General features: G+C 37.1%; 1 pseudogene; it reads right to left on the minus strand.

Moving 5' to 3' along the window:
• Nucleotides 1-872: 872 nt before the first annotated feature.
• Nucleotides 873-26,404, minus strand: LOC129395671 (centriole and centriolar satellite protein OFD1-like; annotated as a pseudogene).
• Between the last annotated feature and the right edge of the window lie 473 nt (nucleotides 26,405-26,877).

The raw sequence follows: 26,877 nt of genomic DNA on the forward strand, positions 1-26,877 counted from the left end.
AAAGATGGAACGAGGACTGACTGGGGTCATGCTGCCATCATCCCCTTAACATGGGGACAGATCAAGAAAACCACACAGGAAGTTGAGAAACTGCTGGAGGAAGTATGTCCGCTGCACATCTCAGGTTAGAGATACCAAATTTCAGCCTTTTTCAATTCCTGTTGTGCCCAGATGAAGAGGTGAATTAACAAATATAAAAATTTCTCAATAATAACGTTACTCACTATGATGCTTAATAATTTTAAAGCCAGGATTATAATCTACATTTCATCTCAGAGGCAGAATACCTACATAGTCAGTTGATTTCCCTTATCTTTTCCAGTTATTTGTATTCCCTTGCTCAGGTCTGTGACCAATGGCTGCCCGTTAGAAACTCCCTCCTGTGACCATGACCCCTACTCATCAGCTGCAGCCCCTACCTGCTGCAGTCCTGGGTAATGGCCTCAGGAACTAGAAATCCAGGAAGACAAGGGCTTGGTTTGGTTCACTGCTGTATTCTCAGCCCGGAGGAAAGTGCCCATCAGACACAGGCTCTAGATGAAGTCTCACTGAGTGCTTTCCAAAGCAGATTTACTCTGGAATCCACAAAATCAATCCTTTCCAAATCCCTTGCCTCTTTCAATAATTCTACATGTCCCTGAGTGCCATGACTATAACCAGGAAACTACTAACAAGAGATTTTGGAGATTTTTTGGGGATGATGTTTTTCCAGTGTTTGAGAGGGACTAAGACGTGGCTTCACTTGAGAAAATTCCTTTCATATTTGAGCATTAAATGGGTAAAGTCCAACTACTATGCCAGACACTGAATAGTAAATGAAAACACTTTTTGGGCTGGGCATGATAGCTTATGCTTGTAATTCCACCACTTTGGGAGGCCGAGGCAGGTGGATCATGAGGTCAGGATGTGGAGACCATCCCGGCTAACACAGTGAAACCCTGTCCTAACTAAAAATACAAAAAAAATCCAGGCATAGTGGCAGGTGCCTGTAATTCCAGCTACTCAGGAGGCTGAGGCAGGAGAATGGCATGAAGCAGTGAGGTGGATCTTGCCATGAGCTGAGATTGCACCACTGCACTCCAGCCTGGGTGACAGAGTGAGACTCTGTCTAAAAAAAAAAAAAAAAAAAAAAAGAAAGAAAATACTTTTTAAGCAACTGGACTGGGAAGCCTAAATCATAAGTCTTTCCTTGCAATGTGTCCTTTTCTCAGCACTGTCATTACATGTTCATGTGTGAATTACTTCAGAAATGTCATTAACAACATAATAACACTACAACCACCCAAGCCAAGACTTTGACTAATTTACACCTACAAAAAGACCTTCAGCAATACATGAAATAATTCACAGAGTACACAGACTGATATGCAGTATATGACCCTGCTGTTAGCTAAAATAAAGAATTTACTTGAGCGATGACATGAGATGGGCAGAGCAGATGAAGCAGCGTCCACATGAGGCATGTCTTCGGCAGGACACAGCCCATCCCTTTCAAGCTGCCTTGGCATGTTCCCTGAATCTGCATGAGGCACAGATGATTTTCCTATGAGTCCTTCCTTAACAATAACAGTAAGACAGGAGGGCAGTGCTGTGTGGGGGCAACTGACTGGAACTGCAGCCAAAGTAACTGGGTATGCCCTTTCCTAACAGGTTTCTGTGAACTTCCCAACTCAACCACTTGCGAATGTGTTTGCTTGTCAGAGTGTTCTTGTACTAGAAAGAATTAACTTTGTGTACAAAACTGGATTTCCCAACAGGAAAATCAAAAACCCAGTGACAGCGAAGAATTCAACTGGCTTGTTAATAATCATCCAAATTCTATTGAAATGTCAAAGATTTAACACCAAGACTTTAACAAATATTCACAAAATTTACTAAGCCCTCTCAATGAACTGTTCAAAATATTACACTTCCAGACTTGAAGATGATATTTACAAAAATAATCAATAGGTTATATACAAACATAAAGATTTCTCAAGCTGGAAAGAACCTTAGTGATGATAGGCTCTACATGCTTATTTTACACTTACAAAGTGGCTACAGTGTGAGACAGTCTAAGCCAGGGCCATAGCCAAGACACTAATTTCTGGACTCTTAATATTCTTTTATCTCTACTCTTTTACTAAAAATGAGGTTTCTAAATCTGAGGCAATCAACAGAATGAGTAAATTTACAGAAAAATAACATCCTTGTATTCCATATAAAGGAATAAACAAATTTTTAAAAATTACTTATTTTAAATTTTGTAACTTAAAATTCATGTATGAGCTTAGCTCAACTTTGAAATTATTAGTCATATTGAAATTTAAAAAAATAAACAGAAAACTCTAGCCAGAGCATGGGGTTAAGGCTTCACTGCCCTGTGCCCACCAGTCCAGGAGGCCTAGGTGATTCTGTCACAGCCTCTGTCGGTCTGTGACCTGCTAGCATTGAATGATTTATATCTAAGACTCCAGGACACCCCTAAAGCTGAGAAATGATCTTGTCTATTGTTCTGGGTGGAAATGTCCCTGTTTTTTAAATTAAATTTCTGCCATGATTCTACAGCAGGCCAGGGTTAAGCATGAGGGCTTCCAGATACTTTAGTGAGAGGTGCTCTTAACATTCAGGGATGTGGCCATAGTATTCTCTCCAGAAGAGTGGAAATGCCTGGACCCTTCCCAGCAGAATTTATAGAGAAATGTGATGTTGGAGAACTAGAGAAGCCTTGTCTACCTGGGTGTTGCTATCTCTAACCAGACCTGATCACTGTCTGGAGCAAAGAAAAGAGCCCTACAATGTGAAGATACATGAGACAGTAGCCAAACCCTCAAGTAGGTGAGAGTGAAAGAAGGAGATCACACAGGCAAGAGGACCAAAGGTAAATAAGGAAGCCAGGACTTAAAATGTCGTTTGGGAAGCTCTGCTCCAATGAAAAGGTTGAATTTTTTTTTTCCAGATTCAGAGAAAGGAACATCTTCTGTCTCTTGCTCTTAAATCTTTTAAGAATCATTTTTTTTTTTTTCTTTAGTAGATCTCCCTTCAAGTCTACAGTGAGAGACAATTACCACTTTATCACTTATAAAGGCCTGCATAATCTGACTGCTCTTCCATTGCTTTTGGAGACACAAGAATATTTGTGGTTTTGAGAAGCTCTATGTTAAAGTAGCTTTTTCAGATATTCTTTTTGCATCATGTCTAAAACATGTAAGGTGAGTAGTGGACATACTGGGATTTGGGCTGAGAAATCTCAGGAGCTCCAGGGACAGATGTTGCATCTTTCTGCATAATAATTTTTAATCCCATAGAGGTTGTAAATGTGATTCCACAAAAATTCTTACTCAGCAATTTTATCAGAACAATAAACATTTTTCTAATTATGAAAAAAGTAATGTTGTTTTCCTTCATAATGTTATTGTTTTAGTATAAACTGAGATTTGTAATTTAAACTTATATGTGCATATTTTCAAATTATATTTTCAAGAATGGATGTCCAACATTTTGACTTCCCCAGGCCACATTGGGCCACACATAAAATACACTAACACTCATGACAGCTTTTGAGCTTAAAACAAACAAACCAACAACAACAAAAAAAAACAAAAAACAGGTTCGTGCAGTTTTCATGATATTTTTCACCACAAGCAAAAAAGTCATCTTGTTTAAAGGGTTGGTTGGTAGCACAACGTTGGCTGAAAGTATCTACTCACCTTCTAGATTTTTTAAATGCCTTATGTTATTAATGAGCTTAGAACACTGCTAAGCATATACAAAGCCATTATTATTTTATTTTTTAATAACTGTTATGTTATAATTTTGTTTTATTTAGTAGAAAGCCTGCTGGGACTGTGTCCATGAGATATAGCTATATATAAAAGTATGTACGGTGATACATATACACACACCTACATAAATTGTATTTCTGTATAGCCAGTTGATAGGTTCTTGGAAGCTGTAACTGTAAGTGAAGCAACACATTGCTCAAGAAAACAAAATTTTACCACAATTTAATTGATAAAAACAAAAGATATCTGAATGGCATATAGCGACACTCTTTCATTTAAAAAATGCAGTTTTCAAGAACCTATTTTGAACATCAAAAGAAGACTAACTATGTGACTGTGTTTGTGTCACACGGATTTTCAGATAAATAAAAATTGTATAACTATATATTTAATGTGTACAATACAATAATTTGATACGTGTGTACATTGTGAAATAAAATATAGTCAAGTTGATGAACACATCTATTACCTCACATAGATAATCCTCTTTTGTAATAGAACACTTAAGTTCTACTGTGTGGCAAATTGTAAGCACACTTTACAGTATTACTAACTATAAACAATGCTATTTAGTGATCTAATAATAACGTACATTAGCTTTCTTAGACTTGCTCAATTTATGACTATATTTGTACTTTTTGAAAAAAATCTCCTCATATTCCCACCCTTAGGAACTAACAACCACCCTTCCACTCTCTGCTTCTATGAGTTTATATTTTTAGATTCCCCATCTGAGAACATGTGGTTTCTTTGTCTTTCTGCATTTAGCTTATTTCATTTAGCGTAAATGAAACAGGTCTATCTACGTTGTCAATGGATGTTGTACATTTCCTTCTTTTTTATGGTTGAACAGTATTCTCTCTGTGTGTGTATTTTGTCTATTGTAAACAATACTACAATGAACATAGGGGCTGAAGATATTTCTTCAAGGTACAAATTTTATTTCTTTTGGTAGTAGTATGCCCAGAAGTAGTATTATTGGATTATATGATACTTCTATCTTTTATCAGTTTTTATGATGACTTTATCAATTTATATCTCACTGACAGCATACAGGATTTCCCTTGTATGTGTGTCTTTTTTGTGGAATAGGATAATCTTTTGTCTATTTTTGAATGGGTTATCATCATTATTGCTTTGCTTTGAATTGCAGAAGTTTCTTATACAGTTAGGATATTGGCTGATTATACATGGCTTGCAAATATTTTTCTATCCTGTAGGGTTTAAGGAAAATTTGTTTTTTCCTTTGCTGTGCAGAAGCTGTTTACTTTGATGCAGTCCCACTTGTTTATATTTTCTTTTGATGCTGTGATTTTGGTGTCATATCCAAAAAGCTGTTGCCAAGATCAATATCAGCAAGGTTTTCCAATATGTTTTCTTCAGGAGTTTTAAGGCTTTATGTCTTACATTTAAGTCTTTTATTTTTAGTTAAGTTTGGGGTATGGTAAAAGTAAATAATCTAATTATATTATTTTGCTTGTGGATATCCAGTTTTTCTGGCACCATGTATTGACAAAACTACTTTCTGCATTGTATATTCTTGGCGCCCTTGTCAAAGATTAGTTAACCTTGTATGCCTGGACTGCTTCTGGGCTCTCTATTGTGTTCCATTGGTTTTTGTATCTGTTTTTATGCACATACCACATGTTTTTCAACACAATAACATTTAAATAAAGTTTGAAATTAGAAAGTATGATGCTCCCAGCTTTGTTCTTTTTCAAGATTGCTCAGGTTATTTCAAGTTGTTTAAGGTTACGCTTAAATTTTACAATTGTGTTTTCCATTACTCTGAAGCCACTAACATTTTGAATCTGTAGACCACTTTGGATAATATGGTACTTTGATAATATTAATTATTCTAATGGAATATATTTCTGTTGATTTGGGTCTACTTTAATTTCTGTCATCAATATCTTATTATATTTAAGGTACAAATTTTTATATCTTTTTGTATCATCAGTTAAATTTATTTTTATTAAATTTATTTTATAGTATTGTAAATAAAAATTATTTCTTTTTTGTGAAAAGTTTGTTGTTGTGGTATGGAAAGGCAACAAATATTTGTATGTTGGGCCAGGTGTGGTGCCTTATTTAACTAATCCCACTGCTTTCAGAGTCTGAGGCAGGTAGAACACTTGAGCCCAGCAGTTTGAGATGAGCCTGGGCAAACGAATAAGGCCCTGTCTCAAAAAGCCTCATAAGTATTTGTATGTAGATTATTTATCCTGATATTTTACTAAATGTATTTATTAGTTCAAACAGTTAAAAAGAAGTAAACAGACACACCCATGAAAATCTTCATGATAGAAAAACGGGGTGATATAGCTGTACTTGTATCACAGAATAAAAATGTCCCAATTTGTAACTGCATTTCTTTTTATACCAATGGATATGTTTCGACAAAACTAAGCTTTCTAGATTTTCAATGTATAAAAACATGTACTTACATTGGAACTTATTTTCAAAAGATGATTGAAATTTCTCATTATCTTTAAAAGCCAGCTTGTCCATATCTGAAAATTCACTTTTGTCTTGAATTTTAGGTTTTCCCTGGTAAAGATTAGATTAGAAGGATAAAACTCATGAATGTGAAGTTTTAGTAATGGGAAACCCAAGAGTGTGAGTGGCAAAAAGCCTTTTGTTACTCAAGAACATGCTCCACAAATTTTCTTTTCTCTTGTCTTATAAAGAAAACACCGCATATTCTCACTCATAGGTGGGAATTGAACAATGAGATCACATGGACACAGGAAGGGGAATATCATACTCTGGGGACTGTGGTGGGGAGGGGGGAGGGGGGAGGGATAGCATTGGGAGATATACCTAATGCTAGACGACGAGTTAGTGGGTGCAGCGCACCAGCATGGCACATGTATACACAAGTAACTAACCTGCACAATGTGCACATGTACCCTAAAACTTAAAGTATAATTAAAAAAAAAAAAAAAAGAATAGCTGGACCTCACCAACACCATGAGGCATTCTTCTCAGCAATTAGTAACTGCTTACCCAGTTACTCCTTGTACTATTTCATGCTGTGAAGTAGGTACTACAGTTGTTAAAAGAGAATAATGTTGGACTCTGAATGCTATTCCTAGGAGTTTGGTTTCTCAATAAACATGAAACATTTGTGAAGAAAAATCCTGGACGCTACCAGCATGAACCACCTGAGGTTGCAATAGCACAACCTTAAGTGAGCAAAATAACCTAACTCAACATATATGTCTGTCTTATCCTTCCTTATGGCATATAACAAATAAAAAAAAAATGCTGGCAGGGCACGGTGGCTCACGCCTATAATCCCAGCACTTTGGGAGACTAAGGCGGTGGATCATGAGGTCAGGAGATCAAAATCATCACGGCTAACATGATGAAGCCCCATCTCTACTAAAAATATGAAAGTTAGCCAGGCACAGTGGTGCGTGGCTGTAGTCTCAGCTACCAGAAGTCTGATGCAGGAGAATCACATGAACCCAGCAGGCAGAGGCTACAGGGAGCTGAGATTGCACCACTCCACTCCATCCTGGCTGAAAGAGCAAGATTCAGTCTCAAAAAAAAAAAACACTTTAGGACCATGACTGGCACTTGTTGCAGAGAACTATATTAACATGTAGATGTTGAGGCTCAAGCCCAGAACTATGGAGTCACTCTCTCTGCTGTGGGGCCCAGGTATGGGGAGGAGTCTGTTCATGACTCAAATCATAGCCTGTTGGACCTACTGGCCTAGTTTCTAAAAACATCCACTGCTTACAGTTTGAACAATCATACTCCAGAGCCTGGTGGCACGTTTGAATTTATTTCAATGATATTCAAGTGAGAACTTTATTCAGGCAGGGCAAAGTGGCTCATGCCTGTAATCTCAGCACATTGGGAGGCAGAGGTAGGTGGATTAACTCAGGTGAAGAGTTTGAGACCAGCCTGGTCAACATAGTGAAACCCCATTTCTAATAAATATACAAAAATTAGCTGGGTAGGGTGGCACACGCTTGAAGTCTCAGCTACTTGGGAGGCTAAGGCAAGAGAAATGCTTGAACTTGGGAGGCAGAGGTTGCATTGAGCCAAGATCATGCCACTGCACTCTAGCCTGGGCGACAGAGTGAAACTCCGCCCCACTCACACACAAAAAAGTAGTTTATCTGTTTATATTTCAATGCCAAAATATTTTAAGTGACTTTTTAGTGATGTGTAAAATGGTTCCAACTTTAGAAATAACCTACACTCATTTGCTTTCACAGATTTTGTACATTTGTGTTTTATCATAATAAATTGAGTCTATTCACAGAACTATGAAGATGCTTATTAGTATCATATTGCATGGTCTATATATCCAGTTTAGCAAGTAAGTATTATCTATTTATTTGCTAAAAGCCACCTTTTTCCCTCCAGGAAATTTAGATGATTCTCAAAGATGAAACATCATTTTGAAGTCTGATTCCAAACTCTATACAGCCACATGGTCTGCAACAATTATCCACCCACAAAAAATAATAAATAAATAAATAAAAATCTGAGTCAAGCAAGTGAAGGCTGACAGAGTAAGTAACATGATTCAGCTGAAGCCAATCAATCAGAAAGTAGTACTTACGCCACCTTCTGTTCTGGAGGGCTGGAGAAAAGAGGAATGGAGAGGATTTGACTCAACTCAGTGGCTGATGGCTAGGGCATTCTGTCAGGACAAAGACTGAGGGAAGCAACCTGTGATCTGCCCAGACCTAACGTGCAGAAGGAAACAAGGCAAGAATATTACTAATTGCATGAAGATACCAACGAGATTTCTAAATAACTCTATTAGTGTGAAAATAAATTGTTATTCTTGCAAATAGCCAATTATGATGCAAAAGATCCACAAAATTAAGCAGCTAAATTAAATTGCAGTGACAATAATAAAATGCATGCAACCAACAGGCAGCAAAATAAGGCAACTATCAGTGCCTAAACACTTCTGTGTGCCAATAACACACTAGACCTTTCCAGTCTGTCCCACTGACCCTCACAGCAACCCTGTATCATGGGCAGGGGCTTACCTTCCAGATACGTTTCCCTTTCAAGTCTTCTTTTTGCTTTTGGAAGGTACATGGAGGAGAGGTTTCTGGAGGAAGTGCCTCTACATAACCTCAAGGCTATACTGCCTGCCAGTGCTTCCAAGATGCCATTTCTTTCTCTTTAAGTGTTTTCAGTTGAGGCTGCTCAGAGAAATTTCTGTGCTCTGCAAAAATATGTCTTTCCAGGGAATGGGAAGTAATGTTTTTAAAAGCTTCCAGCAAGTGCAGAGAGACAGTGGGCTCTTTGCTGGTAGTGGGATCTTGGCAGAGTTTTTAATGACTCTCTGATGGCAACTTCTGAAAGCCTTTTCAAGCTATCAGCCTCTTGCTCAAGCTCTTTGACCCTTCCTTTAGTACTGGCTACAACCCTAAGGTCAGAATCAGAAGAACTACCCTGCACCCATCCATTTGGATGATTTGGGATCCTTGATGCAACCATAACTGCTAGAACTATTTCCTCTTTAAAAGAATTTTTCCAGAAATCCTGACGTATATCACCATTGCAAGTCACCATCTTGCCACTTACTAATCCACTGACAGAATGATCAATCAGAGACTGCTTTGGACTGTAGCATACTTCATTCTCTAGGGTTGCAAAGTGCAAAAAGCTAATTTGAAAAGTGAATGAACAAGCCAGAGAAGAAAATTAATGTACTTGTGTATATTATTTTTTTGAAAAATGGAGGAGAGAAATAATAAGGATAAACTTGCCCATTAAGCAGTTTCTGAAGCCATGGTAGTAATAACAACTAACAATTATTGAGAGCTTATTGTACCAGCTACAGCTTCATATGTCTTTTGTAACATGGTATAATTTCAGAATCTGTTATGCACAATTTTCATATCCAAAAAGCTGTGAGAATCAAAAATTTGTTCATAACTTATTTGGTGGCAAACCTAATCAGACTTGAACTCATTTAGTCGGAAAGTTTGACCTGAACTGAGGTAAACCCTTTTATTATCTTTATTTATCCCAGCTTGAATATTCATACAGTTGACTGGAAAATAATTAATGCATTTCACTACAGCTGGCTGTTTAGAACTCTCATGCTGTGGATTTCATATGCTATGAAATCCACAGCATATGGCTTGAATTTAAGACAAGGAAGTAAGGGCCTTCATTCACAACACCACCGTGTCCAAGGAATGCTCACTGCTTCCATTTTATAGATAGGAAACTAAAGCTTACTGAGCTGGGTCACATAGTTAGCAGGCCCAAGAGCTAATGGGCTTTGTTAATGCAAAGCCAGTGTGTGTGCCCCACTCTCCTGCAATGTCTTCCTATGACGCTACCAAAAAGAAGCTTCCCCTCAGCAATGCATGCACATGAAAGGGTTCTACACTCATTAAACTATTTTTATTAACATGAGACTGTGATTTCAGCTGTGAGAAGTTTCACAAACAGAGCTCAAAGGAAATGAGGAACAGAGAAAAGTAAAAACAAGTAAAGAGATAAAAAATAAGTAAAGTAGTGGTAGAAGAGAGCAGAAGGCTGATGAGGAAAAAGTGCAAATGGGAACCAGAAAGGCTTGGAACAAGTATGAGAAATCAGTTGAACTGGTAATATATACACACTTTCTTTGAGCTTTAAAGCAACTGAAGAAGAAAACGTCTAAGCTTCATTATCCTTATTATGAAGTAGGAAGGGGCAGAGATGTATCCACAGTGAAGACACAATAATAAAATGATACCAATAACCATTTGTTGGGTATTTTTTAGGTCTCAGGCACTGGACTGAAACCCATCTCATTTCATCTTTTACATCATGACTCTTTAGGTATTATTATCTTCATTCATTACAAATGAGGAATCTGAGGCCCAAGGAAGTTAAAGTAACATGCCCAAGATCAAACAACTAACTTCAAAACTAGGGTCCAAAATAACAGTTCTCTGATTCTTAGTACAATGTTCTCTTTGCTAAACCATTCTGGTCCTCCTGTGTGTGCATATATCTGTCTAGCAAGGAATCTGTAAAACTACTGAATTGGTGTTAACATTGGCATAACAAACAGAAAACGAAATCCTAAGATGAATGTGGAAACTTCTATGTGACCACCATTCCTTTCCCATTTGGAACCTGAGGCTCTCCCAAGCCATGAAGCACCTATGAAGCAAGTCACTTTTGCTGATGATCCAAATGGTATTATCAAAATGGATAGAAGGTTTTACTTCTAAGATGGCACATATTTCTGTGGCTTTTCCCCTAACACCATATTTACTTAATATTCTACAAATTATGCTTATTACATTTTTGCAAGCATCAGAAGCTTTATACACACAAAATATTTATGGGTTAAAAATGTCTCTAACTTGTGTGAGTTTACTTCAGTTGCAATTTTAAATCAGCAACCTGAATAGTTAACCTCTTTACAGAAGCTTTGTAATCTAATAACTGGGCCTTCAGCCATGCAGAATGCTCAATCTAAAAAGATTCAGAATAGGAAAAGAAATCAATGTAAAACAAATCACGGCTTGCTTAAAAAGAAAAAAGTTATCTAATCATGGTTGTACTCTTTTTGTGGAGAAGCTTTATGCCAGTAAACTACAGGGTACTTATTTAAAAAAAACACAAACAGATCACACAAGCAAATTTTTCATCCTCTTTTTCAATCACATCAAAGAATTCTAGAACAGGCAGACAGAAGACATAGTGAATGTTTGCAACATTCCTCAGGGTGAGAATCAAGAGATAACAGTGGGTACAGTTAGGCACTCTGAAAATTTTATGTTTAGGTGTATTTGCTTTCTTTTCCATTTTATTACTATTATAAATATAAAGTCATATTATCTTGGAGAATTTTCTCAGATGGGAAAGAATAGCTTTAGCATATTTGGGAGCGTAATGTTTGATGTTAAAGTAAATCTAATTTACACTACTGTGACTTGTGCCAAGTGTACATATTGACGAAGTGTGTCATACTAGAACTGGCAAAGAGCAATACTCACTTCATCTTGCAGTTGCTTTTGCAGAGCTTGCCTGAGGTTTTCAAACTTTTCATGCTGAGCTATGATACCATTTTCTGCCTTCTGCAGTTCTTTCTGAAATACCTTAACCTCAGGAGCCAGCTGAGCTAGACCTTAGAAGGTAAAAAAAAAAAAAAAAAAAAAAAAAGACAAAAGAAAAAAAATTCCTACTCATTATCGACTTTTTCTATTTAATTTAACAAAAACCAGAAGGTGTTTTAATGTGTTGTTCCTTTTCTTTGTACTCACCCAATAAATATGATATTAATTCTATTTAATGAGCTCAGAGAAATCCTGACTCTCAAATTTCAGAACAAAAGAATTTAGTGCATTTTAATGCAAACTTTATTACCCTTGGAGTCCTACTCCAAGTAAAAGAACTCTTAAATCCTCAAATTCACCTGAAAGCCTGTTTTTCTCCTGTGCCATGCACAGAGGAGCTCCCTATGTCTTCTACCTGTTGATGACAGCCACAAGATCCAATAGGTTCTGTGCATCTGTCAGCATCAGTTGGGATCCAGGCAGAAAGCAGATGGCTCCCACAGTCAAGGTCATCTAAGAACCCATTAATAAAGGGTGACTTATTCAGTGTGCCCATAAAGGATGGGAGAGTTCCCTATGATAGTAACAGGGCCAGTCTATTAGCACTCTTTGGGCCGGAAGGATCATAGGAGGAAGACATTCTCAGCACTGGAGAGAGACAGGTGGTGCAGAGCACTGAGAAGAGGTCATCACGGGCACTATGACTTCACTTAGCTGTGAAGTGCAGCGGCCCGTCTTGGGCCACTGTATGTGGAGGCTGGTGTTCCCACTGGCCAAACCCAATCAGCAGGTGGAGGGCAAGGGACGCCTTGATACCACCTCAAGGCAGGTTTGCAGAATTTAATCCAAGAATCTTAATTTTATAATTCTTCCCAATTTAACCCTCCCAGTACAAAGCATAGTTTTATAATACGGACCTAATATGAATTACTAAAAATTGCAAATTAGAAAAAAAATACAGTATAAAAGATGCAAGTTTTCATTTCTACTCCCTTCTAGGTGTCATTTAAGTGATTTATTTTGTGCCAGAAGTTCCAGTTTCTCTTCTTTAGTAGTGAATAATCACTCATCACTTTAACCTTTCCATTCAGCATAAGGTTTTGTTTTGTTATTGTTAAAGACTGGGCTTTGACAGACTCTAAGTAAGCCTTGATATTACAAAAGGAAAATTTATATTTGAATAATGACTTTACAGTGCTGCAAAAGTAAAAGCTGGGAGGCTCCTTTAAGCATAGTGTCACAATTTAATTAAGGTCACTAAAAAGATGTCTAAATCTCTGCAGTAAGACCCTAACTACACTAATGAAAATTATTGTCTGCCCTAAACTTCAGGCACAGGAAGTTTTATAGACCATATCTCATGAAGCAAGTCCTTCTAAGATTATCACTCCATTTTCCAGAGACAACAAAGTGCCCTACAACAATCACACATCATAGCTCTCTCTCTCTCTCTATATATATATATAATATAGTATAATATATGTAATATATAATATATAATATATGTAATGTATAATATATATTATATATTATGTATTATAATATATGTAGTATTATTACATGTATAATATATGTAATATTATTACATGTATAATATATGTAATATAATTACATATACTATTATGTATATTATATAGTATATGTAATATATTGTATATTATATATCTATATTTAACAGATATATCTATATATAATATACATATTTAACTATATATTTTAATACATATATATATATTCTTTTTTTTCTTTTGAGACCAAGTCTCGCTTTGTCACACAGCCTGGAGTGCAATGCCCCAGTCTCAGCTCACTGCAACCTCCACCTCCTGGGTTCAAGCAATTCTCTTGCCTCAGCCTCGTGAGTAGCTAGCATTACAGGCATGTGCCATAACGCCTGGCTAATTTTTTTTTTAGTACAGACCAGGTTTTACTGTGTTAGCCAGGATTGTCTCAATCTCCTGACCTCATGATCCACCCTCCTCAGCCTCCCAAAGTGCTGGGATAATAGGCATGACCCACCGCACCCAGCCCATAGCAATATATATATTTTTAAATATGAAAAAAGTTAAGATAAGAATGATCAGGCATGGTGGCTAATGCCTGTAACCACAGCAATTTGGGAGTTGAGGCAGGAAGACTGCTTGAGCTCAGGAGTTTAAGACCAGCCTGGGCAACATAGCAAAACCCCATCTCTACTGAAAATATAGCCAGGTGCTGTAGCTCGTGCCTGAAATCCCTGCATTTTGGGAGGCCAAGGCAGGCGAATCATTGAGGTCATGAATTCAAGAGCAGCCTGGTCAACATGGTGAAATCCCATCTATACTAAAAATGCAAAAATTAGCTGGGCGTGGTGCAGGCAACTGTGGTCCCAGCTACTTGGGAGGCAGAAGCAGGAGAATTGCTTGAAACCAGGAAGCAGAGTTTGCAGTGTGTCAAGACCATGCCATTACACTCCAGAGTGGGTGATACAACGAGACTCCATCTTTGGGGGGCAGAGGGAAGAAATACAAAAAGTTCCAGGCATGGTGACAAAAGGTTGTAATCCCAGCTACTTGGGAGACAGACATGAGAACTGCTTGAACCCAGGAGGTGGAGATTGAAGTGAGCCAAGATCACACCCTAGTACTCAAGCCTAGGAGACAGAAAAAGACTCTGCCTCAGAAAAAAGAAAACAAACAAACAAACATCTGTACATGTTTTGAAGTGCTTCCATTTTCTTATGGTATGATATATCTCATATTTGAGTATGGAAGCCTACAAAGTTCTCACATAAGTCAAAGTTGCAAAAATAAATTTTATATACAAAATATGTTGTAAGTACCTAAACTTCCAGCTTCCAACAGCAAGCACATGAATGAAGAGAAAAGTAAAGAAGGAATGGCATGTAAAAAGTGCACCTCATTTTGTTTTTATCTGTAAGATAACAATGTAATGACAGGAATTTTTACCTGCTGTTGATGGAAGGAGTGAACAGGCTGATGTAGAAACTAATAGTACTGGTCACCTACTATGAACTAGACATATCAGGTAGCTCACTGAATTCCCTTAACAAACATATAATGTTGAAAACATCCTAGAGTTTACAGCTCAGAAACCTGGGGGTGAAGAACCTACCAAAAGGCACACGAGCAATTAGACACACAGGATTCAACCAGGACTCCAGGACTCAATGCATTGTCTCTGCTTTCCTATGTGACATTGATTGAAATTAAAAACTTCTGAATTAACTCCAGCCGTCAACCTCTTAGCCATATAAACTGCAATCCAAACATCTCAAGAGGATAAATAGAATAAATCATATATGACTAAAATTTTATATATTGCTTAAAATATATTTCAAAAATCAGTATGCTTAACAATTACCTCAAGTTCTTTTATGTGATTTACAGATTGATTTCCTCCTTATTTCAATTAATAACTATGTGCTCTTGCAAATGAACAGCTTTACCTGAAAGAAAGAGCCCAGTTAAACACCATAATGTTTTCCTAGTGAATACAAATCTATTTAATATTTATGGTCAGTATTTCAGACCTAAAGACCATTATTTTATAATGCAAAATAGCGTATGTAGGGGTCAAAACTTTTGCAGGCAAGTAAGAAACCTTGTTACTCAACAGTTTATGTGAAGCTCTGTCAGGTAAACATTGAAATTCCTCCTGCTACACGTGGTAACCAGAGTTACACCATCTACCCAGAGCATACAGCCTTAATACCCATAGCTCTTAAATTCCTTGAAAACAGAGATCTGTCTGATACTACAGAGTAATGGAAAATATTGTTACTGTATTGTAGTTATTATTTTGTCATTTTCACTTCATCTAAGACGAGTCTATGTGGATATATCATCAAAACATAATTTGTTACATACAGGATGGTATTAATCCATAAAAGAAGTATTAGTCTTCATAAGATAGTAGTAAACGGGAAAGCCACACATTGGGTGTCTGGTCAACTTCAAGTAACTAGCCTTGGTTTAATCCCAAGAATCCATTTGAAATTTCCTCCAAAATTCACTTCCATTATAGGCAATTTCCTAGAAATATGTTGAAATGTAAAATATCTGAAGATCAACGAATGACTCAACTTCCAGGCTCAAGTCTCAGGCCAACGTATACAAGAGTTCAGGAGGTTATATATGAAGTAAAAATATTATAAAGAATACATATACTGGAAGCAAAAGAGGTTAGGTGCCGTGGCTCATGCCTGTAATCCCAACACTTTGGGAGGCTGAGGGGGGAGGGTTGCCTGAGGTCAGGAGTTCAAGACCAACCTGGCCAACATGCTGCAAACCCATCTCTACTAAAAATACAAACATTAGCTGGGCGCAGTGGCAGGCACCTGTAATCCCAGCTACTCAGGAGGCTGAAGTAGGAAAAATGCTTGAACCCATGAGGTGGAGGTTGCTGTGAGCCAAGATCATGCCGTTACACTCTAGCCTGGATGACAACAGCAGGACTTCATCTCAAAAAGAGAAAAAAGAAGAAGAAGCAAAATAAATTAGAAACTAGGTCACAGAGGACACAGAAGTTAAGATTTTTCACACTGAAAAATAAAGTATCTTATGGTTACAAGTAATATGTACCAGAGGGCAATAAGTTCCTTCCAACTTCTTGACAATTACAGATTTAGCAAAATATATTGAAATAAAGTAGAATAAAATATCCATGATAAATCACTGGCCTTTGGAAATACACAAAATATTAAACATGAAGCTTTCTCCAAAGAGAGTGAAGACAATTCTTTAAATTTTATATAATTAAAATTACAAAAAATATAATTTTGTGAGAAAAATGAGGTATAAGCTCTATTTTTTAGGATATAGAAGAGACCCAACTTGGAAAGCTAATAACCTATGTTGGAACTGAAAAATACAGCTTCGTTCCCCACCCAAACATCACCTTTATTCTTCCTTTCATCTTCAGTCAGTCAATTAGTTCTAATGAGGGAGTCATCCTTTAGGTCAAGTTGACACCTGAGAATCAGAACAACTAAATATGCATTCCTCAGTTATCTTTCTGGAAAGAGAGATATTATTGCAGGAGCTTATCTATGGCACAGGAATACCTGAGGGCACTGAACAGGACCTTATGTAAACTTCAAAGTCCCTCAGTACTAAAGCCAGGGATGTGACTTCCAAACATAAAATGTCCACTAAAACCCTGCCTCTACCCTATAAGGCTCAATTACACAAAAATGAAGAATTGTGTTGTCAAAAGGTTACTGAAATCATCACTTTTCAGTTGGTCTCAACTGACACAAGAGCAAAGAAGAAAATTAAACTTACGAAGAACACAATAGACGCTATCCCAAAGGATAATTAGACAGTCACTTCCAATTCACCTGTACTATCTGCCCACTACCAGCCAACTTAAGAACTTTGTGCCCAGGGAGTAAGAATGGTCTTGACAGACAAGTGGCAAGGGAATTACATCTGGATTAGCAATACCCAAAGGCACATTTTCACAGTTTCACTTCTCTTTCCCAGCTGTTAAAAGCTGTCCTTTTGGTTCCAAAAGAAAAAGGAAACACTCCTGTGGTGAACAGCCTCCAAACTCTAACACTTGCCAAAGTCTTATGAAGATTCCCAAAGCCAAACAGACACCATGCAGGCCATGGAAGCTGTCACAATGGTAACAAAAAGTTCACTAGCTCCCTAATTATATATTAATTAATGCACAATATAAAACTAACACACACATTTTAATTTATTTATTCCTAAAAATTTAGTAACTACAGCAACTTCCATGTTAGCTGTTCTAGTATAGGAATTGACATAAAAGGTGTGGGTAATATACATCATTTCAAAACTGATAAAAAATGCTGCCATATTTTTTAAAAATAGAATTTAAGAAACCCTTACAAGTACTATGTAATGAAATATCAATGACAAATTATGAGGAAGGCAATAAAAATAGGCCAAATAAATGTCCAGAGGACCTGAATTGTGTCATTTCCTCCTATTGCACATTTACAACAAATATTAACTGGGCACTCTTTATGTGTCAGACGCTTTCTCGCCCACTGAAAATTTACCATATGGGCATAATGTCTTAGCACTGAGCTATTATCCACTGATACACAAAACTTAAGAGTACAGAAAAGTCAAAGTAAACACAGTTGTCCTTATTTTCCTTTCCCTATATCACTTTTTGCCCCACATAGTTAATTTTAGCTCCTTTCTTTTGATTCTGGCTTTGCAGAATAATGAAGGAATGCAAGGCACATGGTCACTGACAAACACTATGACCACTAAGTATAATTTATATATTGTTAGATATCCCCATCTTTGTGGCAGTATGTGTGGGATAGAGGAAAAGATCACTAAAAGTGACTATAATTCAAATTTTACAGCTTATCAACTATGCAAGCTGAACAAATCACAAGGTACCCTGAAAATTAAACAAATCACAGCCCTGAACAAACGTTAGAGAAGCCATGAGAAAGAAAAGCAGAGCATGTGCTTCTCTACACCTTATCTTTTAAAAACTACCCTAACTCATATGCAGTAAAGTATTGGCTACTGATGAAAATATGTATTTTTTGTTCAAACACTAAAATTTGCATAGGATGTTAATCATAGACTACTTCCTCAGTTTTTGTTGTGTTTCCACTAACTTAATTTAAACATATCACTTCTTCAGAAGTGCTAAACAATTACTTTGAAGTTCACTCTTGAGCTTTTGGTCATAGGTCTTCCCAAGAAACTTTATATTCTGCTCCCCTTCTCCTAAGTGCCTCATTCACACTTTTATATTTTTCTTCCTGGAGCATCTGGGTCCTGAAATTAGCAAAAGTATAAAAAGTAAATAAACTACAATAGCTGACGTAACAAATTTAGGAAAAAACAAGTGTTTTTAATTTAACAGACTAAAACTGCTACATGACTATTACTACTGGGAAGTAGAAGGAAAGAGCCAGAAGTCCTCAGTGTATTTTATGAACTGATCTAGTTACACTATATTGAAAGTAGCAGCACCACGGGTTGTGGTGTCTTGCTAAGGGGTGTGTGAGAGTCTCAAGAGGGAAGTGGTTTCCCATAGAAGATGATCAACACTTAAACAATGGTTGCAGGTGATAAATGGCTAAAATCAATTCTGGAATGAAAGAGTGATCCCATTAGTTACAAAGCAACAAAAGTGTATTTAGGTACTTGATTTTTTATAATGCTGTTTCTTACTGTGGGATTTAATTAATTACCCTATTGATATTTAAGGTATAATAGTTGTTTTTGACATTTAATACTATATCAGATGTAGCAAAGTGGGGTTGCCCACACCTTAATCCTAGCTTTTCAAAAGGCTGAGGCAGGAGGATCACTTTAACGCAAGAGTTTGAGGCCACTCTGAAAAACAAAAGAAGTCCCTGTCTCTTAAAACAAAACAAAACAAAAAACAAACAAACATACAAAAACCCTAAGAAACAAAAACTATTGATTGAATATTGAAAAATTACCAAAAGAGATGGCAAAAGATAGATGGATCTTCCAAATATGGAAGCCCAAATATGGGCTTTCAAATACTTAAGAATAGAACGGTTGTTATAGTGAGACTTCAGATCAACCAGAGCACCAATTCCCAAGCCAGGGAGGTGAGTTCACAGATGCTGAGATCCAGCCATTCTGAGAAGTGCTGCAAAACACTGACTAGTCTAAGAACAGTTAAAGGATCTCGGTATTAGCTCCCTCTGCTGGTAATATGGAAAGCCATGGGGAGGTAAAAATTACCCTTATTTAGGTTATATGCTGGTGGAGAGGGAACAGGAGTAGAAAAAATAGAGTTAAAGAAGTGATGAACTCTCTCTGCCCAAATGTTTCTTTTTTTCCTATTCTCTTGATCAATTTACCTTTTCATTATTGCCAAAAAGAGAGTAAGGCTGGCAGAGAGTTGAAATCAAACAAATCAAACCTATAGAAGTGAGAAAACAACATTAAAAAAGATGGAGACAAATTCTTTAATGAACTAAGATTCCTACAGTATCTGTGAGTGTCAATTAACAGCACATTCCCAGTGGAAACAAAGGCCTCTTGCACAAACTACAGACAGGCGAGCTTGCTGTCAATCCTAGGTAAGATCTGAAAGATGGAACATTTGTGAGCACTTAGAAAAAGTGAATAACCCATAAGAAATAACTTCACCCAGTGCAAGTAAGTTCAGACCACCATGCTTCTTTTTATGAGCATAGAACTGGTAAGAGCTGCAGGCCTGGAAATACAGAATTCAGTTACTGTACATAAACACACAAAACTATCAGACCTGAAGGACTGAAGTTGACTGCAAAACATATGATCTCTTCAAGTATTAATAGCCTGTCCAAATTTTCTGTCTGGCCTTACTGTAGCCTGGTTATACTATCTCATTCTGCTTTTCATCTTAATGTTTAATATTTCAAAAGCAAAACCCTAGTGTTTGTTACTCTTCAATTGTACCATCTAATACTAGGTGATATAACCTTTACAAGCAAGAATTCTATTTGGCAATAAACATTAGAATATTTTGACATATATTTTGTAATTCTTTTTAATCTCATCATTCTGAATATCCAAAATGAGCCTGCATTACTTACAATTTAAAAGCTTCAACTCTCTGCGTCAGCTCTTCTTCTCTTCCCCTTAGCAAATCCATATCTTTTAATAAATGTTGCCTTTGAGTATAAGTTTATTTTGTTTCAACATTTTTAGCAAGCAAGCTAATGAAATCAAAATAGATTTAAATGAATTTAACTTCTTTCTAAATCTGAAAAGCAAAGTACAGACATTGAGGATGACAATTTCACCTTCAAGAGAATTGAACTTGGCCAGCTGTGGTGGCTCACACCTGTAATCCCAACATTTTCAGAGGCCAACACAGGAAGATCACCTGAGGTCAGGAGTTTGAGACCATCCTGGCCAACATGGTAAAACCACATCTCTAATAAAATACAAAAATTAGCAAGGTATGGTGGTGGGCACCTGTAACCCCTGGTACTTTGAAGACTGAGGCAGGAGAATCACTTGAATCTGGGAGGTTGAGGTTCTTGTGAGCTGGTATCTTGCTACTGCACTCTAGCCTGGGTTACAGAGTGAGAATCCATCTCAAAATAAATAAATAAATAAATAAATAATAAAATTCCAGCCTTGAGTTGGAATCTTTTTAACTTTTTTCAAAAGCAAACTTTCAATCTTATTCAACTAGATATTCTAGCTGCATAAAAATTGACTCCCCTAATTACTATTAAACTTCATTACCATACATTCCTAACATCCCTTATGTAATACATGCTACTTAGTGCTGTAACATCTCTCAGTTCTTTATCTAAAACAAAACAAAACAAAACAAAACAAAACAATTTTTAGACAGGGTCCTGCTCAATTTCCCAGGCTGGAGTGCACAGGTGAGATCTCTGCTCACTGCAACCTCTGCCTTTTGGGCTCAAGGAATCCTCCTACCTCAGCCTCCTAAGTAGCTGGGACTACAGGCACACACCACCAAGTCCGGCTAATTTTTGTGTGTGTGTGTGTGTGTGTGGAGATGGGCTTTTGCCATGCTGCCCAGACTGGTTTTGAACCTCCGGGTTCAAATGATATACCCACCTCTGCCTCTCAAAGTGTTGGGACTACAGGCATGAGCCATCACACCTGTCCCCCTTAACTAAAATTTGGTAAGTTCTTCAGGAAGAAAATTGAACAAAATGTATATTCAGAAATAAAACTCCAAAAGAATAAAATCACCACACATTTTACTGGTGGTGCTGTCTGAATGTTTCAGTTTATGCGTCATTGTGACTTAGAATTAGCAAGCTCCTATGAACTCTCACATAAATGGACCATCCTTCCATTTATGTTTTCCCAGAGCAACAATTTATTAACTACCCATTGCATGTAAAGCAGCATACTGGGAACTGGATATAAAAATACTCCTTATCTCTAAACACCTCACCATTTAGTCAGGGAGCAACAATCACAGTAAGATATGACAATTTTGTAACTGAGGTAAATAGACTGCATGTAGGAATGAGGCCTAAATGGGTCGCTCAGTGGGAGTTGGGGAATGCATCAGTGAGGGGACATCCAAGCTGGGTCTTGAAAGACAGTATGGTTTTATCAGAGAAAGAAGGGATTTGACATTCCAGTGAGGAAATACAGACATGGTGCTTTTTATGAGGATGATAAGCTTCCTCAAAGCCTTCAGATACTCACAGTTAAGTAAACTGGAATCTAGTCTGTCACATAGCTTGAAATGGAAGTTATTAGACTAAACACCATCCAATCATCTCAAATATCTGTGCTGCTGACATTATAGCTGAAGAAAGCCCAATGCCCAGAAATGCTATACAAAATTTTAGAGGGGGTGTCCTTAGCATTAAACAACTATGTCTCATTGAGAAGCCCCAAGCAAGAGTTGATGCTAGGGGGAAGCCTTCCTGCTTTTAACATCTGGCAGCATCAGTTCTAGACGTGGGTTGAAAATACTGCTGTAAATCCAGTGTAGTCTAAGACAAACCCCTGGAAGAAAAGTGTTATTTCTTAAAGGAATAGATCCAATCCCACTTGCCCACATGAACCCCCTGCACTCCTCATCCTCACCATCTCTTGCCCAGTTAACTTCCTGGTGGCCAGAACAAACGGCCACATGGGTGACCCTTGCAAACCTGGTGACTCCTTTACTCCAGGGACCTTGACCCTTGCTCATTTCCATGGCTCTGTCAATGGCATCACCTGTATTTCATTTCCAGTTTCCACCTGAAACCTCATCCTGCAATTCTGTACTATTGGACTATCCTTATTTTTCCACCTGCCACTCTCAATAGAGGTGATCAGTCCTCATTGCCTTAAAGAGCTGTTCTTCCCTTACATGAGCCAGTCTACATCTCCAAGATGCTCCTAAAACCCATAATCTAACCCTCTAATCTGCCAGAGAAGATGGAGCTTAGTTAGGTTGTATTTCCCAGAATCCCAATTTGACTGTTCACCTCTGCAATTCTTGCCTTTCCTTGAGTCTCAGAGGAAGAAAATCTGTGTATGCTTTCCAAGGCCCATCCTTCTTTCTGTTTGCACTCTTGGCCCAGTCCCTACTGCTCTTCTGGGACCTTGTTTCATTAATTATAGCATCTCAGTCCTGGATCTTGAGCCAATCTACTAATGGCTGCAGAAAATACCCACACAGTAAAATATTTGCAAATACCACCTCTTGGTGCTTTTGAGTTCTCTCAAGGATATTATTTTCCCCAAGAGTGAGGGCTTCAGGTTTTGCTTGACAAGACTTTCTCAAAATCACTCCAGAACACAGCTAATTCCTTCTCACACTTCCTTTTTGCTTTCATTTTAACTTTTGCTACTTGGTGTCTTTAAAAAACTTCAACTACAAATTGATCACAAAAATTAAAAATTCGAAGTATTATACTATAAAAACAGTAACAAATTCTCTCTCCACAGCTAGGCTCCACATTAATGCTCTGTCCAGATATGTTATATTTATTTCATCTTTACTTTTGCCTTATTTAGTTTAATCTCTTTCACTGTATTTGTAGGACTCACTCAAAAGTCATAAACAAATGTCATCAGAAATAAAAATAATATGCACAATAGTAGAGTATCCCATTCTTTATTAAAAGTTTTATATATTTTTTGATATACCTAAGATTAACACTTCAGAAGACAAAATCACCACCCTTGTTAACAGTAACAAGTTAAAACTTATGTTTTGACACATTTCTGCCTCAAATCGCTCTTCTATTTTTCTCTTATATTCATTTAGCTTTATTTTTAAATACTACACTTGATACACTGGGCATAAGTATCTGCAAACTATCATCAGTAAGCTGAAGCTTCTCAGCTATTAAAAATAACATGTCAAATTAGGACACAGAAGCATGGTCAGGTGTGTAAGAGGCCAGACCTCTTCTTAAAAGTAAAAAAAGAGTATACCTAGGGGAATGCAATTTACTTCGAAATACACAAAAAGTAAGATGGATGAATGGATAAACAGATAAAAATGATGAAGCATATATAATGCAAATGTAATAGTGGAATCTACGTGGCAGGTATGTAAGTGTTGACTAGAATTGTTTCAACTTCTCTATATGTTTGAAAATGTTCATCATAAAATCTTGGTGGAAAAAGAAACCCAACAGCATAGTTTAAGTCTGAAAATACTGTTCTCTTCCTATTCTCTAAGTGCTACGGCAGAGAGCTGTTTATTGGACTTTGGTTAAAGCTGACTTCAGATTCAATACAATAACTTTAAAAGTATCAAAGATCATGTACTTCAATGCCTCCAGTTTACAGATAAAGAACAAATCCTCATATAGGGGAATAAGTGGCTGCATGGCAGCATAACCAGGACTAAAGTGAGGCCTACTGACTCTTCCATTATCCCAGTGGCCCTCAAACAAGGTATGGATCAGAATCAACCACAAAGCAAAGTGCAAATCTGAATCCAGAGTAACATCTCGACCATGTATAACACCTGCCAAAAAATATGCCCAGAGGGAACAAGACTGGCAGAAGTAGATTATAACATTGATAGTGCTTGTCCTTGGTAGGCATGACTTTAGATATGCTTTTTCATCAACTTTTCTGTATTTCCCAAATGCTGTCCAATACAGGACTCTCCAGCCGCATGGGGTCATTGACACTGGAAAGGTGACCTGTCTGAACTGAGATGTGATTTAAATGTAAGAAAACACATGACATTTCAAAATTTAGTGCAAAAACTAAACGTGAAATATCTCATTAGTATATTTTATATTGAACACATGTTGAAATAATATTTTGGATGTATTGCTTTAAATATATTATTAAAGCTAATTTCTCCTGCTTCTTTTTATTGTTTTCAAGGTTGCTCACATATTGGACAGCACTGCTTGATAATTAGCAAGTAATGTGTTTCTAATGGAATAAAACCTACCCTTAATTAAAGGCATAGTCATAGAATACATTTTACAAATTACAAACTTATCTTCTTACAAGTTACTCTTACTATTTAAGAGTAAGGAAGGCCAAGAAATCCATTAAGCACATCATTTTAAATGGCTTTTCCTCATCTCCACTTAGCACAAAACTGAAGGATAGGATGGTAATGTAGACCAGCTGTAAAGTACCAAAAGCTATAGATCATGGATGTATAGTACCAAAAGATCATGGATGTAAAGTACCAAAAGCTATAGATCATAGATTCACTCTGATGTAGAGTGAATGTTTCCAGTTGCTATCCCTCTGATGACCTCAATTTCCTCAACTATAAAACAAAGCGATGACCCAACAACTTCTTTAGTGCTTTGCAAAGCAAATGGTCTATAATCTTCTAACTTTGTAACTGTGAAGTTAAGACAAGGCATGAGGAAGAACCTCTCAGTTAAGAGAGGTGAAACTCAACAGACAGAAAGATTATGGTCCATTGAATCCCTCCATGCTTTGGCCAGTGGAGCCCTGGCATTCATGAGGCTAGGGAATGACATTGGGGAGCACTTCCTGGCCCCCCAAGATGATTCCAGAAAAAGTGAATTTCCTTATTACCTGCAGGCTGCATCCCTCCAGTTCAAGGAGCAACCCACGTAATATGGCAAACTTGCCCCTCAGCATGTTAAAACTTAATTGCATTGTCTCCAGCTTCCAGAGTTTTTCTTGGAATACTTATTTGTGCTCTTTTACTTACTTTTGAGACTTTTGTTTTAGTTCAGCAGCTTATCACCCGGTCAGGTAAGGTTATATCTATATTATGTTCCTTAGGTTTTGTTAAGTTTCTTGCAAGTAGGTTAATATTCTTTAACAATTTTACAAAATTTTTGACCAACGGCTCTTCCAATATTGCTTATTCTCTATTCTCTCTCAGTTGTCTTTATGTCCAATTCAGTTATAGTAGAAATTTTGACTGTGCCTAATGTCTTTTTTGTTTTGTTCTGCTTTATTCAGTCTCATCAGTTGAGATTATTTCTACAGATCAATTTATATTGTTTCTATGAATCTCTTTTCAGGTTAACTTGTTTTACCACATTTATACTAAAGCAAACCTATTCAGTGACGTAAGTTCAATTATTGTATTTCTGTTTTAGAATGTCTATGTGATTTTTTATGGAGATTTAAATCTTTGCTACAATCTCCATTTCATCCAGTTTGTCTACTTTTATTATATTAGTAGTGGTTATTCTAAATGTGTCTGCTTAATTCTGAACTGTGAATCTGTGGAGCTGTGTTTCTTGTGCATACGTGTTTTGTTGATTGTTAATAAAGTTGTAGCCACTTCAAAAAAAAAAAAAAGAAATCAGGCACTAAGTTTCTGCTTTTAGAAGTTTCTGCCTTTAGCAATTTAAAGTAAGATGTTTTCTGTAGCCAAATTTTAGTTTTGATAGTGCCCCACTGACAGGAAAATGGCCATTTGGTTCCCATGTCCCTTTCAGGCATCTATTTTGTCTCCTATTTACACAGTACTTAATTAGTAAGGGGACTTTACGTCCAGAAGTTAATGGGAACCATTTATCTATGGATAAATATTTTAGCATGGGCCATAATGGCAGGATGCAGAGTTCCATCTAACACACTCCTCATTTAAAGTGGCCTTGCCCGATTACATACTTTTTCCTGAAATCCATTTCTTGAAAAAGGCACACAGACCACCCATGTCTAGCAGGTCAAAAGCAAATAAAAGACAGAGGATTAAGGCTGCTTGCAGGAAGCAAAACTAAGGCCCCAAATTTGGTTTACCTGTTGCCATGGATTGGAGTGTCATGCCTGTGTTCATGGTTGGCACATTTAAATGGGTGCTGGGATTCAGAAGCAAAGAAAAGAAAATAGGTATGTAACACCCCTACTGTATTTGTCTCCATCCTGGATCACATACTGAAAGGAAGGAGACTGAAAAAACACTTCTATTCTCACTTCTTTTTCTATATGAGTAACAGATTGTCTTTAACATGCACTCCTCTGGTTTTCTTTTGCCTGTTTTTTAATTGTTTTTTGTTTTTTTGTTTGTTTATTTTTTATTTTTTGTAGATGGAATCTTGCTCTGATACCCATGCTGAAGTGCAGTGGTGTGATCTCAGCTTACTGCTACTTCTGCCTCTTGGGTTCAAGCAATTCTCCAGCGTCAGTTCC

Source organism: Pan paniscus, chromosome Y (assembly GCF_029289425.2).
Source record: "Pan paniscus chromosome Y, NHGRI_mPanPan1-v2.0_pri, whole genome shotgun sequence".
Lineage (NCBI taxonomy): Eukaryota > Metazoa > Chordata > Mammalia > Primates > Hominidae > Pan > Pan paniscus.